At 37.9% G+C, this 20,650-nt stretch overlaps 1 protein-coding gene across 1 annotated transcript in view; it reads right to left on the reverse strand.

Moving 5' to 3' along the window:
- Positions 1-12,945, reverse strand: part of nvd (cholesterol 7-desaturase nvd) — a 47,353-nt gene extending 34,408 nt beyond the window's left edge. The window contains exon 1 of the mRNA XM_089249711.1: positions 12,796-12,945. The gene's annotated coding sequence lies outside the window, so the exon portion shown is untranslated. The remainder of the gene's footprint in view (positions 1-12,795) is intronic.
- Between the last annotated feature and the right edge of the window lie 7,705 nt (positions 12,946-20,650).

The raw sequence follows: 20,650 nt of genomic DNA on the forward strand, positions 1-20,650 counted from the left end.
CGGATGCTCTATCCAGGCTCTACTAATGATGTTGCACGAAAAGGGGAAAAATGTCATAGCAAATTATATTTACCAGTATGATCCACCTCATATGTGATTTAATAAGTGTGGATGTGGGAAAAAAAAAAAAAAAATGTACGTTGTGCTGTGTGTTATTTGCATTTCATGGATTTGTATGTTATTTGCATTTCATGTATTCGTATGTTATTTGCATTTCATGTACTCGTATGTTATTTGCATTTCATGTATTCGTATGTTATTTGCATTTCATGTACTCGTATGTTATTTGCATTTCATGTATTTGTATGTTATTTGCATTTCATGTATTTGTATGTTGGCATTTCATGTATTTGTATGTTGGCATTTCATGTATTTATGTTGGCATTTCATGTATTTATGTTGGCATTTCATGTATTTATGTTGGCATTTGAAGTATTTATATGTTATCTGCGTATTATGTATTATCTGCATATAGTGTATTTTTGTTTTTTTTTTTAAATTCCGATCATGGCTCAGAGTGACATAATGAATGCACCTTGATTATTTTGGTGAATGAGTTTACGAATTATGGACAATTGTCCAGTAATTGTAAACTGGAGGGGAGGTGTCATGCCTAGGGGTCTTACAGGAAAGAACTGATCGAGAAAAAAGAGACTGCGGGGGAGTGAATTCTTGTTGGGGGGCCCGGAGGAAGAGAAAAAGAAGAAGAGACGTAGGGGGAGTGCATCTCTGGTGACGAAGGCCGGAGGGTTTTTCTTTTATATATTATGATGTGTGTGTGCTCGAGAGAGAGAGAATGTGGTTTTCTTGTTCTCTCCGTTAGTAATTAAAGATATTGTTTGTTTTCACAAATACGAGTGGAGTTACTTTTGTTCGAGGAGATGTTGGTAGTTGATGGAGAAGGGAGTTCTCATAATGGTCACCACCATGGCTGTCCACCAATTTCTTTTGGTGTTGGCTCGCTCAGATTATTCGCCCATTCTTGCTGGAGAGCTGTGGTGATTTCAGTGACTGGCAATCGGCACCGCAACCTGTGTGTGAGAGCTCGGGGAAATGAAACCTCTCTCTCTTTCTATAAAATTTGTGCAAGGGGGAATTTATGAATGTAAAATTCACTACGTGCGACCCTCACCGTAGACGTTTTCTGGAGGGGAAGGCTAAGTTTAGATAATGGAACAAGGGTGGGTCACTGGTAAATGAAAAGTAGACCAAGGTAGATACGGGATAAATGATCACTTGGGTAAGAGTGCTACGACTGCAAAATGTTAGAAACTCACTGTGTAAGCGGTTTCAAAATGACGAATAGTTGACAACACACACACAAAATGAATGGTGTGCTCAGTAATCCACTGTAGGTTCATTGAAGAGGTGAAAATCTGTTGGAGCTTAGGTCTAGGTTCTAACTGATTAAGTAGAAGTTATAAGATTTGATTCAAATGAAACTCACAAAAATGACTACTCACGACTACATTTTATAGTAGTGAGTCCTAGGGCCACAACTAAATGCTTGGTCAGTCGGGGCAAGCCACGACCACCTAGATAACATAACTAACCTAGGTTATATAGGAGGTCGTGGGCAAGCACGCACTTTGGTGCTCCCTCCTTGTAACGTTCAAGGAGAGATTAAAGTGTGAAATTTGCGCCCCCACTGGTCCGCCACCAGGAACATCAGATCCATTTCCCCCTCCTCTCCAGTTGCGGCTCAAAATATAGGTCATTCAAACTCGTTGCCAAAAGCTTGTACATGAAGGGGTTAAATACCGTAATATCGAAACGGAAGATGTATAGAAAATTAGAAGTTACCGTATTCCCTGCGTCAGCCGGCATGCCGTAAAACTCGAAGGACACTAGCTTTGTGAATGTCGGGGTCTGGTCCGTTCCCGGCACGTCGGGAAACGCGAGGTTTAATAAGGGTCACGCTATGCATTTAGCCAAAATAACGATTTTTTAGAAAAAAGATATCTCATAACTTTCCAGAATCTATGACTCGAACTTCCCGGAATGCTGGTCTCCCCCGATGTTTAAAGGTATGCCGGTCAATGCGAGTTAATACGGTATATGAAGAATATATTTATAGCAGTGATTTTATAGTAGCGAGTCCTAGGGCCGCCACTAAATGCTTGGTTAGCCGGGGCAAGCACGCACTTTGGCGCTCCCTCCTTGTAAAAGTCGCTATGAAGAAAAGTCGCACAGAGTTGTACCTACACGTTAAGTAGCATAAAAAGTTTAATTTATTCAGTTTAATTGTTTATTCATATTTTACCGGAGGTCAAAGGGGAAAAAATGCGTAAAAAAGAAGACAAATTAATTTATGTAATGTAAAAATAAGTAAAAAAAGACATTTAGTACATTTATGGCCCTTGTAAAGCATAAGGCAAAAAAAGTACTTAGCTGTCGGGTTTCGAAATTCTAGGTACTGATAAGAGTTGTCTCTTACGTGACTTGCTACGGTCCTGGGGATCGTAATTTTTTTGGCAACTTTTTTTTTTTTTGTTAATTTTTTCTTCTTATTTTTCGAAGAAACATCCATTTGAGTCACGTGACTCAAGAAAATTACACGGTATGTGAATACTGATTCATGTATTTACTACTTTGCGATAAGGGGTGCGAAAACAAACATAATATGCATGCATGGATATTTTGTCATTCAGAACGGATTTCTGGAAAATGTTGAGAGAGATATGACGCTTTTTCGAACATACATCGCCGCAACGTAAACTTCCTTATGTATAAATAATCTTCTCACGATGCTGCGTCATTAAGATAAAGTTTAGCCAGGTACGTTCTTCCAAAAAAAACCACAAGATTTCTCACCAAAACAAGACAGCTCCATTCCTTCCCCAAGATATCTTTCTTAACTAATTACACCATGTCCTGTTGCTATGCTATTTTTTACAAATAAAGTATGCCCGTGTTATGCAAATTAACACGAGTACCGTCAGTTATGTTTTTTTCGCGATAAAATTTCATCGAAGGAAAGTGGGGGGGGGGGGGGAATGTTCATTTCTGTTTCCGAAAACATTGACCGGATCAACAACGGTTGATTTTCAGATATTTTCCAGTTGCCTCTCATTCCGACTCACTGACCACTAGGCGTTCTGTCCAATGAGATTTACGATAGACGTCATAATCATCATCACTTTGAGGGACAATCACAGGATCAGCACCGTAGAAATCAATGTTAAAATTGACGATTTCAAACGTGGAAATGCTAAAATGTAGTGGGGAGTTTCCATGACGTCTGTGAATGAAAATTGAATTGAGTTCTTAATTTTTAATATGTTGAGTTTCTTTATGGATAAGAAGACGTCTTCACTCAGGATATTTTCTTTTTTTCAGTCAACTCGGGCATTTTGCCTATTGTGGCCTTTGCATTTGTGATACCTTTCTTACTAATGTGCTAATTCTTCTCACAAACCATGTGCCATTTTGAAACGCTATTTTTTTTTTCAAATACTGTGTCAGTATTTTGTAAATTAACATGCATTTTTATTAGCAATTAACATATATTTCCAATTACCTAACTTTTTTTTTTTTTTCAGAAGTACAAACATATACACAAATTCAAACATGTCGAAGAGGAATGTTCATATATAAAAACATGATCATATCCCAAAACGATAGCTTCTCTGATTTCCCTAATTCCAACTGACTGACCACTATGTGGCGTAACTAGCCCAATAAGGTTTTTTGAACACACAGACGTCACACACATAATCATCACTTTGAGGGACAAGCAGAGGATAGAGTCATAATTATTATAATACAATTTTTTAATCTTGATATTTTTGATTCCAGTAAAGAATAAAAATTCAAGCACGCTTGGTTGAAAATACGGGATATTAAAAAAAATTGGGACCGCCAAAATTTCAGGAATATATTCAAAATACAGGTCATATGGTCATCCTCATATATACAGGTTTCTAGCGGAAATACAGCATAATGGCTCCCTTGATATATACCAGGGATGGCCGCATGCGGCTTGTGAGGTGATTTTGTGCAGCCTGCGAATAGGTAAAATTACTGCGTATTAAATTGATTTAATAAATAATAATAATAATAATGTGATCCACACGTATTCCTAAGGGATCAGTATGATCCGTCCAGGGAATTTGTTAGTGTTAGTAAACAGCCATGCCCGAGCCGGGATCCGAACCCAGACCTGCACAGTGAGAAGCCAGTCCCTAACCACTCGACTGCCAGGCGGCAGTTATCTTTCATATTTTCTTATCATTATTTAAACCAACATTTTCCACAGCAGACCTGATCAACAGACTATTCATTATTTCTAATAACGACAATAATTAGCTATGTTCTCATCACATTGCCTTTTCGTGTACACACGTATTGCTCTTAATGTTTGATATGGGCATTCCCACCCCCATTTATTGCCGTCACCTTGTTGGCCAAGTTGCCCTTTTGTGGCCTCCGTATTTGTAGCTAAATGCGTATTTGGTGTTCTGCTCACAATGACGAAACTTTTCGGAAGTGGATGTCAACTCACAATGACATCTTGAAATTACAACCTACTAGGTTGCGCACAGACCCATAATAATACCAAAGAACAAAACTGTGCCATAATGTTATGAGATAGTAGAGTTCATATTGTGCCAAAAGAGTTCCACACACAGACACGATGTTTTTTTTTGTGTGTCTCGAAAGCAGAGAAGTAATCATCTCTAAATTTCGACATAGCAGGTTGGTGGCATTCCAACATTGAAGCAGACTTACACTTTCTCAAACCAAAATACCGATATATATTCTGTTCAAAGAAGGTAACTCCACTAATATAAATACATGTATCGCAAATCTGGTTCCGTGTAATCTCATGGACGTACAGGAGGAGCATCAGCTAATGATAGTCTGCCTAGTCCATTTTATCTTGGTACCATCACGTCTTCACCCATGATAAATAGTCAATACTATCCGCCCGACTGGTTTTTGGCTTTCCATCCCAATAATAAAACTCATCTCGAAGTCTACCGGTGTGTGAATCAATTCCTTGAGCATCTGTTCGACCCATGCGGCCCCCATCGGTTGCCAGATCAGGAGCAAGGGATAAAAATAATTGCAGAAAAATGTAGAAAAAAATGGTTTGTATGTAAAATTTCAACTATGGATATATTTGGATATAATTGAATGGACTAATTTTCAGAAGAAACAGTAAGTTTTGATGCATTGCATCTGCTATCTGGGAACCAAAAAAAAAAAACAAGAAACAATGGTTATGTATCAGTTTATGAAGTGGAGCACATGGTCAAATTTTAGTGACTAAAATGCCTATTTTCGCTTACTTATGGTGGACGTAAATCTGCTAGTTTTTGGGTCGTTTTACTGATGCGGCTTATACACCGAAGTGTTTTTGTCTTCTCCCCCCCCCCTCCCCGCTGCAGCTGACCATTATGTTGGCCCTTGAATGTTGAAAAGTTGGGCCACCCCGGTATATACCATTTTTTACTCGATAAAACTTGATCGAAGATGGTGAGGAATGTTTATATATACAGGGTGTCTCAGTACCAAGATTACAAACTTCGAGAAAGGGTAGGGTGCACCCAGACGATTCGGAATTTATTTTATTTTTTTCGAAACCGAGCACAACTCAGGTCTATCGCCATAGGCAATTTACTACCTAGTGAGTTGTGTCGGAAGTGTAAGTGTGTGTACCTAATAGTCTGAGTGCGTATCTAGTGTTGTGTATGATTTTTCAGTGCTGCCATCTATATCTCAGAAGTGAAGTGAGTGATGTGTAGTGACTGAATATTTGTACTGTTTGTAGGACTGTTGCTCGCTGTGGCGAGACTTTTTAACGGGGAGATCGGCTCGCATTTGCGCCTCAAAGTTGGGAACCACAGAAAACCAACTTAATTGAGATTCGGAATTACGTGTAATGCAGAGTCGGAAATGATTTCCTGAAGCGTTAGATGGCGTTATACGAGGGAGGTGGTTCCGGGCGTTTGGTGCATTGGCCTTCTCTATCGCCAGATCTATCATGCCTTGATTATTCTTCCGAGCACCCCAGACTAGAAGCATACAAAATATTAGTGTGTGACACTCCTGTTGACAGCAAGCGCTGAGGAACTTGTTGCCTGCATTGCAGGGAAGTTCTAGACATGTCCGGAATCGTCCAGAATGTTCGAAATTCAATGTGCCTGAGATGTGAGACCTGCATTACAGCTCGTGGATGACACTTTGAACACCTTTGAGCTCCGTTACTTTTTCGATGCACATTTATTAGTGAAACGCATGTTCACTTACGTAGTGTCCATTCACTTCTGGTGTTTTTTTTCTGTGCACCCTACAGCATCAGGGAAGCGTTTGCAGCCATGCATTGCTATGTGATTCCGAGTCGTCTAGGCGTACCCCTATCCCCCTCCTAGAAGTTTGTAAACCTGCTGCTAAGACGCCCTATACAGAAAGATAAATTCCAATGATGTTCGCTAAAAATATAGCTATACTGTACTTATCTTTCTACATTGTGCTAAAAAGGTATTTTCATTATATCTTGACGACAAAGGGTCTTATTATGCAGTGCTTTTGTCTGCTTGATATGTATGATATATGGAATGCTTATGTATGTTTCCGGAAACATGGATCGGATCATCAATAATTTCAGACATTTCCCAGTTGGTGCTGAATTTTACTGACGTGTATGTGTTGTGAATCTGACGCGAAGTTTGTATCTGTGTAGTGTTGTGAATCTGACGCGAAGTTTGTATCTGTGTAGTGCTGCCACCAGCCATCAATTTTTCTGACTACAGTGTAATGATTGAATAATTGTACCGTTTTGTAGGTCTGTTACTCTCTGTGAAGAGACTTTTTAAGTGCAGATCGCCTCGCATTCGCGCCTCGAAGTTGTAGAAAGACAGCCAGCCACCACTATGGCACCGGTTGAATTCGAACTCGGGTCCTCGCGATTTGAGTCCGTCACTATGAACACTCGACCACCACAGTGGCTGTTTGTTATACAAAAAGTTTAACATGAATTTGCGAGTAAGATTATTTTAGTTCCATATTTGGTGGAAAAAATGTTGTTTACGTTGCAGTTTGAAGGGAACATTGTAGGAAATGTGGCCAGTTCAATTTTAATAGGTAGGCAAATGCCCCCCCCCCCTCTTTCCTCTCAGCTCTAGAATACGAGTTTTACAAACATCCCTAGAGATTCATACTAATTTTTTTTTCACTTATTTACTCTACAAGTTTTCATTCTATTTAGTTTTTATTCCCCGTTTAATTTGATGTCTTGCCGTTTAAAGAGACCCCGAACTCGTTAAGACGGCCCTGAACTTCATCAGTTGATGGGCAATGAATTACAATAGGACATTGGCAAAACATCGCATGTTCTAGAAATATTTATCAGCACGTGACCACAATATTCCCAGAGAGTGCCAAGTCACACTAACCTCCATATCGGAGCGCAAATTGCTCTTTAAATAGTAAACAACGCCGAGGAGTTGATATCTCCAGAATTGGAATCCCTTGAACGAGTTCCAGTCATGCACAATATCGGCGATAGATAACAAGCGAAAAAAAAAGAAGCAAATAGAAACGTCCATGAAATAAAGAGTACATTATAAAACAATTTAAGTTATGTATGTGTATGAAGAAAGCAAGAGTTTGCGGCGCAGTCGTGATAAGAGACTATGAGTATCTTCTCGATACGTTATTTTGAACGCATCACACGTATTGAAAAGAGTACATACTTATTTCAACTAGTAGAAGTAGCTGATGCGGGAAGAAAGGATTCGAAGCATGAAATAACCCTAAAACAGCTAATGATTAAGGCAGGACACGCGCTGCTCAAATCATGAAATGTGACTCCCCTAAAAGGTAGAGTTCGATACATGTTCAAGAAATACATATCAAGTTTAAAGTATGGTTACATACAGGCCCGTATCAAGGGTCTCTTACGCATCTACCCCGTCTAAGTCACCATCAAAACAAAAAAAATTCACAATTCCCACGAAAATTTTCTGTCCCGTCAAGTTTTGCCCATGTTGCACATGTCTAAATACTGCATGGTTGAAAATTATTTTAAATTTAGGTTTTCAACAAATGTAAAGAATTAGATTCGAGCATATTTCCGGGCTTATTTTTGGGAGAGCTATCATATGATGAAAATCACGAAAATTACTATTAATTATGAGGTGTAGTATGACCATCAAAAGATGGCTTCTGACCTTGCATGACTTTCATCGAGAAAAGTGAGGGTTCATTCTTCAATAGAAGGGGGCAAAGGATGGAGGATGTTTATTTTCTTCCCCCCTATTTCTCCCTACTGAAGAATGAACCCTCTATTTTCGTGATGAAAGCCATACAAGGTCAGACACCATCTTTCTGAGGTCACACTAAAGTGTGCCTGACACTGCGCTTTTGTGTGTCTTACGTGCTCAAACTACGAAATGCGGCTTATTTAGGTTCTGTTGATGCTGCCATCTATTTTTTAGATCAGAAGTTAAATAATATGACGTCGAATTCTTTATTGCAGTAATATTGTGGGCCTGTGAGATTTTTGTAGCCAACTCGAATCCCCGCATAGAAAAATCAGACAACCATTGTTATCCCGGAGTCGCTGGAGACAAACTTCGGTCGCTTAAAAGGTCATCACATAACTGAAATAATAATAGTGACTGAGAGAGAGAAATTAATAATCCACCGATTTAGTAGTCTTGAAGCGGGTTCCTACGCGGCCCCTTAAATGATAAACTGGTTAAGTTCTGAATTTTTATCACATTTTTTTAATTATTTTTATATTTTTTAATGATTTTTATATTTTTTTAATGATTTTTATCATATTTTTTAATGATTTTATCATATTTTTTAATGATTTTATCATATTTTTTAAGATTTTATCATATTTTTTTAAATGATAAACCGGCTGCATTCTGAATTTTTAGCATATTTTTTTTAAATCCTTTACGTGCTCCACAAGCCCGGTGCACCCCCTGCAAACGCCGATCCTGACCACTCCCCTGCCTCCAAGAAATATGCCAGAAGGACTCGGGGGCGGGGAGGGAGGCACGAACTTATATTTTATTCAATTTTTTTATGCTATATTTATACATTCACTAGAAATCGCTATAAGAGCCCGCTCAAAAATACTAGAGGAAAAAATTGTAATGAAGGGAAAATTTCATCACGAAAATGATTACCATCATTTATCATTTTCAACATTCCGCTAAAATTTTAAACCTTAATTTTTTTTTTATATCAGACAAACCTCCGTTTAAGAGACACCTCTATTGAAGGTGGTGGGGGACTCTCTATATATATATAAATGGAAGGACACTAAAAAGGGACATTAAATAAAGGACTCCTGTGTTTAGGAGACAAAAAGTCCAATCATTGGGCATCCCTTACTGCGAGGTTTCACTGTAGTTCCAAAATATTGAAATTAATCAATGGAGAGAACATGAAGTCAAACTTGGTTATAACGACACTGAAGATTCCTTGAAATTTTTTCCTTATAACTTAGGTATCGTTACAACCGAGGTTGACATTTTCCAAGACATTTTAAATATGAAATATATACTCAGATGGAATCCAATATAAAAAAGCTAGATTAGAGGAAGGACCATATTATATCGAGAAAAATGCGAAAACTGGGATCATAAACACGGGACATCACCAATTATTGCCAAAAATGTTGCTAATTGTCAACGAAGTTCCTAATTATTGCAAAAAATGTTGCCAATTGCCAAATTGACAATTATTGCTCATAAATTACCCTTGAAGGTATTAAGTGCTTCAGCGAGTCTGCAAGGAATTGAAAACTGTTTTGCGGGGAAAAATGTTCTACATGAATTCACCTATGCAAAATGAAAATTCATATTTTCTTTTAATAAAAAAATTTAAAAATTATGCGCATTATATATCGTCGCTCCTGACTTCGGTATTTGAATTAAAGAAAACTTTGATGAAAAAAAAAGCCAGACATTTTTTTAGGAATTTCGTAAGATTTTTTTTTGGGGAACGGAAGCAAATGTGACGTTATATTCGAGGTCGTTACGTTTTCATCGACGTTATAAGCAAGGTTCATTAACCTCATTCCCTATAGGAATCAGCTGGCACCAAGAATTATTGACGTTATAGCCGAGGTGTGGTTACAACCGAGTTTGACTGCCTTATAAACTCTGATCCTAGGAAATATAGTCAAGTCATTATTAAGTATAACAATTATAAATTATGAGTGGATCCGCAGGCAGACTTGATAAAATTGTTCACATTCGTTGTAATTGATTATTATTCATAGGGTACAAATAAAATTATACCTTAGTAGGATGTACGTGGGGGTCTCCCATATTGATCATACCACCCCGTTTTATAAATTAAACAAACTTTGAGTTTGTTTTGTATCATTCGATGCATCATTCTTTCAGTAGGTCTAAAATTGATAATGATGAACAAATGAGGGTTCCAGATATGATCATTAATGAAGCGAGGGCATAGATATGATCATTAATGAAGCGAGGGCATAGATATGATCATTAATGAAGCGAGGGCATAGATATGATCATTAATGAAGCGAGGGCATAGATATGATCATTAATGAAGCGAGGGCATAGATATGATCATTAATGAAGCGAGGGCATAGATATGATCATTAATGAAGCGAGGGCATAGATATGATCATTAATGAAGCGAGGGCATAGATATGATCATTAATGAAGCGAGGGCATAGATATGATCATTCTCATATCTGGGGGTCCTCTACTACACGATCATATCTAGGCCCCGTAGGCCCAGATATGATTATATATGTACTACTTACCTTCATATTCATGTTCACCATCGGGGAAAGCAAGAAATTCCTATCCTAAATACGGGATATCACTAACTTTTGCCAAAAATTTCAATTTATTGCTATAAATGCAATTTGCTAATTACTAATAAAATAGATGATGGGTGTGGGAAATAGAGGACTTCTACAAATCACAGTAAATAAAAATGTATTTCACGGAAAAGTATTCAAATCATCTGATGACCATACTTCATTGAGAAACATACCGCAAACTGCGATCTTAAAAATCAATAGTAATCAAAATTCTAAAGAAATTACGGACAAAACGTTGAACCTGACAAATACGTGAGATGAATATTTATAATTTTTCCAATAATTATCATAATGTAATTTATATTATGAAAATACTGTGTATTCATAACATTAACAAGTATTACAAATCCAAATAATTATCGTTGAAAAAACGAGACGAATGTATAAAAAAAATCGGAGCATCGAAAATTACAGGGATGACCCATAATACGGGACACAAGTGGTCCGTCAAATTGTTTCAGGCATTTTACGGATCCTTATTTTCAGAAACGTTGGAAACCACTGCTCTAAGTTAGTGGTGGGCACAAACTATGGCCCGCTTAGAAGTCCCATCCGACCCGCCGGAGATTCACAAATAATAGTATAGAAATTTTTGATTCATTTAATTTTGGGTGTTTCTTTTTTTGCACATGGAAAATACAATTGTGAGAATTTATAAATAGAAACTTTTTTGCATTCGCGAAAAATGAAACAAATATGCAATAATTATGTATAAAGTTATTAAATTATACGTATTTATTTATTCACAGATGTAAAGGATGAACAATTGTCTCTCATTTGCAATGAAACCGTGGAAGTCTTCAAATTATACAATGCCCCCCCCCACCCCTCCTTCATTTCTAAGCATAAAAGTCCCAATTATGAATCAATGTTAGAATATGTCCAGTCCGCCAAAACTTTTCCTCTTTGTCTTTTGGCCCGCTACTAAATAAAGTTTGCGCATCACTTCTCTACGGCAGTGGTTCTCAAAGTGTGGGTCACAACTCCCTGGAGGGGGGTGTCAATGAAGTAGGAGGAGGGGTCGCGAGAGCTTCTCCAAAATAAAAACATCCAAATAAAAAATGCATTTATATTTTTAAAATAAAAATGGTAGGGGTGTTAATTAAAACTAAAAAATGCCTTTACTAAGCTGAGCATCATATAGAATGTAATTTTATCAAATTCTACTCGTACTAACTAATCAATATATCAAGTTAATACTTATACATTGTGATTCAGAGAGAATCATCCGATTTTTTAAATTGTATATTTCTTAAAAATTTAAAAACACAGAATGATAAGTTTTATATATGTGGAATACAGTCGAATCCCGTTTTAAAGAATACCGTTGTAGCGAAAATCTCGTTTTAACGAACACTTTTCTAATCCCTCAAATAAGTTTACATAGGAACAATTCAAACAACCTGAAATTCCTTTATAACGAAATTTCGTTATAGCGAAGTGATTTCTCCGGTGTCTTGGAGTTCGTCATATTTGGATTCGACTGTATAGGAGGGAAAATATCTAACGTTTTATCAACAATTTTTTGTTAATAGTCGATTTTAAGCGTAGAATCATTTTGAAATCGGATGTTTCCTTTCTTAACCACCCTGTATTATATTTTTAAAAGTCAATGTATCGCCTAATTTGAACCGAAAAAAGTGTTCCAGAAAGTGCTTTCAGGACAGCACATTTACTTACAAAAAAATCTGAATGTCTCGAAAAACCGGGATAGACAGTCAGCTTTGTAAAATTCAGACGAATCGACTAATGAACAGTAAAGCACAAAGTTTATATTAAAAAAAAAAAAATTAATACCGGACATATGGTCAGCATATGGGTGAAGGTCGCCGATAAAATTTTTGGTCAAAAGTGGGGGGGGGGGGGCCCATGCTTCAAAAAGTTTGGGAATCACTGCTCTAAGGTAGTCAAATGTTTGAAGATAAACAAGAGCATCACAATTATCAAGAAAAATTTCAGCTTACCTTGTTAATCTACTGAATTTTAATTACCATCTTTCGAAAAAAAAGAGGAGAGAAATATTATTTTCCTGATTGAATATAAGAGTCAGTCACAAATTGAGAGAGGACATCTTCTCCATTCGGTTTGAGTGTCATACCATGTGCATACAAAAAGAAGCGAATCGAATCACTCTGTTTTACAGCCAGCAAAGCTGAAAAACCACTGAACCACGTGTACCACCACGTACATACATATTCCATCACAGCCGGTGTCCGACGCTGGCCAATCACAGAAAAGAAAGATTCAAAAAAGAAGAAGGTAGAGAAAGAAAAAAGTTTCTTAGAATAAAAAAAAAAGATTTTTTTCTAGAATTTTTCAATTTCCAAATGCTAAACCTACTACATGATAACGATTGTTCAAATGTTATTAACGCAATTTGAAATGCTTTTATGAAAAATACTTTTGTAAAACACAGGTGAATTGACTAATGAGCAGTAAAGCATAAAGTTTATGTTTAAAAAAAATTATCTAATATTTTTTTTAAATAATTACCGCATCCAAAACAGTTTTCAAGTATTAAACATTGTGAAGCATGTGGTGTTCATTCGATCTTTGGGGTTTGCAGTGCTTACATATTTAAATACATAATTTATGAGATTGAGGATGCTTTGATTTACAGTAGAACCTCTCGATAACGGAATGGGACCGAAACTTTTGTCCACTAACGGGAAGTGTCCGCTATTGGGGAGGTACGATATATAGCATAACCTCGTTTATACGACTTCCACATTTGTACGACGTTTGGCTCTGATCGCGATTGATTCTTATGTTACTGTCTGTAAAAGTGATACACCGGTGGTTAAACATAACCATCAATCGTTTAGAGATAAAGAAAGTTTCATTAAATTTCACTACATTACATTTATCACTTTTACCGGCAATTATTTATAATTCCTAAATAAAGTTGGAAAGTGATATAAATACAGGAAAATTTTTAACCTTTCTTTTCGTCACTAAACAAATTAATTATTTTTACCAGTACATGATACGTGCAGTACACGCATTTTGCAATAAAAAATTAAATTAAGTGTGAAGAAGAGAGAGAGAAGTAAAAACGTTCATAACATTATCAGTTATGTTGGCTTTCTTCACACGTATCAAGATGTGCAAACAAAACCACCATTACCATTCGGAATTCAGCATCCTGGACAATAATTGTGTTCAGTTAATCAAGTAATTAATTGATCGACCATCATGCTTACCAATACGAGCTTCGGATTATACATAATCACTGTTGAATATGATAAATTCTCGATTTACGTACTGAAATTCACAGAGTTTGAAAAAGAAAAGTTTGCCAGATTTTTCTGCCCGCTAACGGGGAGTGAAAAACAATAAGCCCTATTCCACGGGACCGGGGATCAGAAACGTGTCCGTTAACGGGAAGTGTCCGCTAACGTGTAGTGTCCGTTTAAGGAAGTTCCACTGTATGAATTCACCATTTTTTTTTTTGGTTTACCATGAATATTTATTTGAATAAGTAATTTTAGAGATATATGGTGCTCACATATATTTTAGAGATTTACATCTTATTATTGACTTTTGCAAATTACATTGATTACAAATTTGGTAGGTTTGATGACTTGCATATTTTAGAGATTTACAGCACTCACACATATTTGAGAGGTTTATGGGGCTTACATATTTTAGAAATTTAGAGGTTTGCGGTACTTACAAAATCTAAAACATAATTTTAGAATTTTACAGTTTATATATTTGAATATGTGTGGGAATGTTTTGGTTTACGTTGTTTTGAAACATAGTTTGAGACTTCCAGTACTTACGGTGATGTCTCACACGTTAATTTTTGTTCCAGGAAAAGAGGCATACGAAAAACCTTAAAAAACTACAGTGTATTAACTACATTCGCTTCCATAAGTTAATCACGCGACGGCTTGTATAACATAACGACACACCACTTGAACCGTGTCCTTCTGGATTGGACGGTTAATGGAACACAAATGCGTGGTACTCGGGCGCATATTCCCTTCATGTGGAGTTTTCGGCACACAGTACTGGCAATGATGCTGCAACAATGGATGTAACAGTGGTGAAAGTCACTCGTGCATTCTGCTTGAGTACTATAGCAATATATCGATCAGATGAGGGTGGCAATCCTGGTTGACTGGGCCCATGTCTCCGGTCAGCTGTTTGACTTGCTTGGAAATGTTTTCGTAATCGCTATATTGCTATAGTAGCTAAGCAGAATCGACGAGCGACCTCCACAACTGTTACTTCCAAGGTTGCAATATCACTTGGTAAGATACTATTTGCTGGTACTGAGTACCGACGGCTCCACGTGAAGGGACTGTATGCGCGTGTACCGCGCTGTGTTCCACTAACCGTGCAATCTAGAGGGACAAGATTGAAGTGGTGTCGTGATGTTATATAAGCCGTCGCGTGCTTAACTTTTGGAAGCGAGTGTATAATTATCTTATACTAAAACGTACAAATATCAATTCGCTGAGCTTTATCTCAACATATTGGGAACTGACGATGAACAAGTATGACGTGTGCAAGTATTTCCACATTAATACAGTATGTGTTGTGAAATTAAAAAATGATATATTATTCACATTTAATATTAGCCAGCAGAGGTTCAAACATTTACGTCAATCTAATGAAAATTTTCAATTTTATTTTCACGCTCATGTGTTACACTTATTCTCCGAATCATTGCAATCAAGTCGAAGCGAATTGAAATATTTTCTACGTTGTTCTGCCCAAACACCACTTTCAATAAGAATTACTAACGACCCAGATGGTTCAAATACATGAAAAATATCGCAGGAAAAAATTAGTATAGCTATATATATATATATATATACATAAATATTATACTATATGATATGAGTTTGATTATACGGTCGAAACCAATCCTAATCAAGCCAAAAAAAACTATTAAAGACAGATTTATTATTTGGTTTCGTTGTAAGAAAGATTTATTTTCATTTTGAATTTCGTTTAAAGATTTTGCGAATGTCATTTTGGATTACGTTGCCGTGAGATTCGTTGTTATTCCGGGTTTAATTGTAGAGAAATTCATTTTGGCGTTTAGAAAAGATTTATTTTTTTAGATATGGAGAAATTTATTTTCATTTTGGATTGCTTTGTAGGGATTTTGATTACGTTTTATTGTTATTTCAGATTTCGTTACAGAGGAATTTACTGTTATTTTTTGAATTTTGTGTACACAGAGATTTATTCGTATTTCGAATTTTTACGTATAGAGAGATTAGTTATTTTGGATTTAGTAGGGATTTTGACTTTAGATTTAATTTTTTTTTTTGTAATTATGTATACTGGTGAATTTCACGAGAATATCTTTGTCAGACTAACCTATATTTAACTTGTTTTTATTCGATTGGCTGAGAGTTACTGTGGTATTTACATAAACCTACACTTTAGCATACCTTTCAAAGTCGGATTTATGGTTTTGCCGCCCACGCATTCTTCGAACTCACCTCTCTGTATTACCCCTTCGTTCCCGTTCCTATAAATACTCCTGCGTCACGAAGTCACCCTTTTAGTCACTAGTATGCCTAAACACTCTTCAGCTCACATTTTCGGTCATTCACATGCTATAGGTCACTGTTTTTGTCACGCACGTGCTTGAGAACTCTCCAAGTCACTCGTTTGGTGACTCACTGACCTAGTCCCACACTGTCTAGACAGAGGCGGATTTATGGTTTTCCCCACCTGTGATCTTTAAAAATTTTGCGACCACTCTTCCCTCAAATGTGCCGCTCTGAACCCCCCGCAAAAATACGCCACTGCTCTCTGTGACATTCATAATTATAATGACTCAGGCTGGGTCAGGATATTGTGAATATTCTGTGGTGATGCTGTACACTGTACATACTGACGCGCCGATCCTCCAGGAACGCTTCGACATCTCTATTGAAACGGGAAGATGTGTGTGTATGGTCCTTCAATATCATTTTGTATTTCGTTGTAGAGAAATTTATACCTTCATTACAAGTTCCGCAGAGGAATGTGGACGAGGTGTATGTGTGGTTTAGTAGAGAAATTTATACTGCGTTCCCCCTCCTGCATTAGCCTGCTGGAAAACGGGGGGGGGGCAGCAGGGCGGGAAATTCGAATCACTGATTCTGAAAAATTCTTGGATATCATTATTATAAAAATTCATTGAATTGGTCAAATGCATATTACTACTACTACTAAACCACACATGCACCACGTCCATATTCCTCTGCGGAACCACTAACGAACTGGCACATGTTGGAATGTGCGTGTACGTTTGGTGAACCTAACGTGAGGTTTGTTTCTGTGTAATGCTTGTCAAAATTCTGCTATCTATTTTTCGGACCCATGAATGAAGTGTAATGCTTGAAAAATTGGGCTGAATGCATACTGTGATCCTTTTTGAACCAGACCCCAACATTCGAAAATCTGGTGTCCCTAGAGTTTGGCGGCATGACGGCTAATGGGGGGGGGGGAAGGATACTGTTGTTATTTTGGGCTTTGTGTATAGAGAGAGATTAATTCTTATTTCAGATTTAGTTGTAGAGAGATCTAATTTAGATTTAGCTATAGAGAGATTTTCATTTTGGATCGTGTTGTAGGGATTTTGATTTCTGTTTTCGATTTACTGCACTTTTGTACTTCATTGTTGAGAGATTCATTTTGGATCCAATTGGCGGAGTGAGATATAATGTTACTTCGGATTTCATTGTAGCGGGATTTCACCGCAACTGGTGCTTCCATCACCTAGTTACAATGTGGGGATCATGTTTCAGTATTGTTTTCCACACCAAATGTGGCATAAACATTCGTCGAAAGCTCAAGTTTCTAGGAATTTCAAAGAGCTCGAAAAATAGTAAAAATAAACAAGGAGATTTATTCCTCAAGGAGAATATATTCCTCACACGGAAACGTTCATATAGATACATTAGGGATCCCAAAAAGATTTTCTCATCAAAAATTATCATACTGGTTTTCGCAAGACTTATTATGGAAAGAAGCTCTGATTTTTTTTTTTGGTTAATTGGATAGAGAAAAGGCTCTTCTACCACCATCACTATTCCAGAGGAGTCCAAGAGAATGAGTCAACATCATGGCATTCCATCCAGCTTGAGGACTTCATTGATACAACAAGAGAAAAAAAAAGACAGGTAAAGATAACATTAAAAGTTTCTCCCCGAAGCGAAAACCTCTTAGCGCTAAATGCCACTGATTATTATCCCCCACACTCTTACCATTTTTAACGTCCATAACCATTTTCTTAGATTGTCCCTGATAAAAAAAAAAAAAGAACAAACTCGGAGTGTGTATGTTATGCTGATAATAAGAGAAGGCTTTTTTTACGGTGGTGCCCCCTGGGGGTAGTTTATCGCTACTCATGTCACATGTTTGTGTGTTGTTGATGATAATTCTATTTTCAAGCGCCGTCACACAAACGTACATACAGCACAAACTCGTTAATGAGTCAAAGTGATAGTACAGGATACAAGGACAGGTATATGTTGACGAAAAAAAACCTTAAAAACATCGCCGCATATTTAAGAACCCTTCTATGGTTAAAATGAAGTGAAGAAGACTTATTTTCGAAGCGACTGATTGCTTTGTATGCGGAGAGAGAGACAGAGTCAGATTGACACGAACAGGGTGATATCTCGAACTGCAAGGAGATGGATAAAAGTGTCCATAGAAGGGGAGTCCATCACCGACCCTCAGAATAAAACGAGTTGCAAATTTATAAATGAATGTTGAAGGTTGCATGGGAAGTGGTGGTGGTGGCGGTAGGAATGGAAAATCGAGTGGTACGAATAACTTTAGACAGCACTAATACTACAGACTTTTAAGCGGTCCTATATGCAGTAGAACAGTGGTCATTGATCATTTTTGTCGCACCACAGTTATTTTCTGCACACGAGGGCTAATTAGACAGGGACCTACAGTTTATCGACGATTCCGAAAAAAAGGCAGCCTTTTTTATACTGACCGAGAGGTTGGTGCGCTAACCCCTCGATGTGGGACTCCCTCCGGTAGCAATCTTTTCCTGTGGTCGTGTCACCATTTTTCTATTGTACCCCCCCCCCCCCAAGTATCAGAAAAGTTTCTGACAAGGACGAACATAGTATCGAACTCACGACATCTCTAAACATCCTTTGGTACTTTAAGCGAGTATCATATCGACCTGGGCTGCCACGCCCGTGCAACAGTGGTTCTTAAATTTTTGTCATCTGCGGCTCCCTTGCTCTAGTCCAGGGGTGGCCAATCTTTTTCCAAGCCGTGCCACAATCAAGATTACTTTCGATGCTCGTGCCACTACAAATTTTAACATGTACACCAAACATCCCGTTTTTTTCGGGGTACGAGCATTCCCTCTGTTCCTGCAAAATATTGTTCGCCTGTCCTCTTATTTTCGTAAAAATGTTCAGTTTGTACTAAGCCTACTATCTTTTCGTCTCTGTGGACATACGTAAAGCCTTTGACTCCTTGGGTCACGAAATTATTATCAATCAGCTCTGAGGAGTGCCTCTCCCTGAGAACTTGGTGCGTACAAAGTATAGCATGCTACAAGGTAGATGTATCACGATGACCACCGATGGCGGCGTTGCAGTAAAAGCCCAGCGTAAAGGTTGTTCACAAGGTTCTTGCAGCGGTCCTCTTCTGTGGTCTTTGGTCCTGGACACTCTGTTTAAGCTTGATTGGGTACCGTACATCCATATTCAAGTCTTTGCGGATGACCTGGTTTTTGTGATTTCTGATGCTAATCACGACGGCATCACTACTGAATTTCAGATGACGTTTAACAAACTGACTAGATGGCTTGATGAGAATCATCTTGAGATGCAGGTCGAGAAGACCACAAGTTTCTTTGGCTCCATCCGAAGAAAAATAAACAGCGCATAATAACCGCATTTGCCCTTCGAAGCAAATAAAGTATCTAGGAGTACATATAGATAGCCGGCTTAACTTTATGCCATACTTGGTGAAATAGATTGACAAAGTTCATGAGACTTTTTTTTGCAGTTGTTACGAAGAGTGGCCGGACAACGATAGGGCTTCCGACAGAATTTCCGGAATATGCTTTACAAGTCTGTGGTGCAGCAGCAATCACCCTATGGATGCGCTTCTTGGTATCGGGATCCTACGCAGAGGCAAAGAAGAGTTGAGTATAGTTCAGAGATCATTCGTACTTTAATACAGGGGCATACGTTACCATGTCCAACGCCGTCTTATATGTAGCAACTGGTAATGCATATCTCAGTAGCTTTCTTGATTACGAGGCGCGCAAAACACGACTGCTTCACCTCGACGAGGATATTGTGGTGGAAGCTAGACGACTGCGTGTAGCCGACTTCGAAAAGACGCTCAAGATCTGGCCACAGCAACCAAGTATGGACATAGCGGTAAACCAGATAATGCTATCCAAAGTAATCTTGCGATAGCACCCGATGCTAGACTGGTATTTACGGATGGCTCGAAGACTCCCGAAGGAACCGGAAGTGCATTTGTGGTTTTGCGGCAGGATGATCCTCGTGAATTATCTTGGAAAAGAAGGCTTGTAATTGAGAGCAATGTCTTCCAGGCTGAGGTATACGCAATTTCACATGCAGTTCAATGGACGCAATCCGAACAGCATCCAGTGCTGTGGGCAATAAAAAATTCACGTTCACCGTACTACAATGTCAGAGTTTCGCCGCATCCTGTGTGGAAATCCAAAAATACGGCTGTCTTGTGTGAAGGCGCACTCTGGAGTAGCTGGCAACGAGCAAGCTGACCAACTTGCTAAGGAAGCCACTAATCTCAAACTCCAGATGAGCATCCATGGCCAAGGAGCTTTGACCA

The sequence above is a fragment of the Pholcus phalangioides genome, unplaced genomic scaffold (genome assembly GCF_987345545.1).
Source record: "Pholcus phalangioides strain wild (caught in Gottingen) unplaced genomic scaffold, Ppha-v1.0 ptg000022l_1, whole genome shotgun sequence".
NCBI lineage: Eukaryota > Metazoa > Arthropoda > Arachnida > Araneae > Pholcidae > Pholcus > Pholcus phalangioides.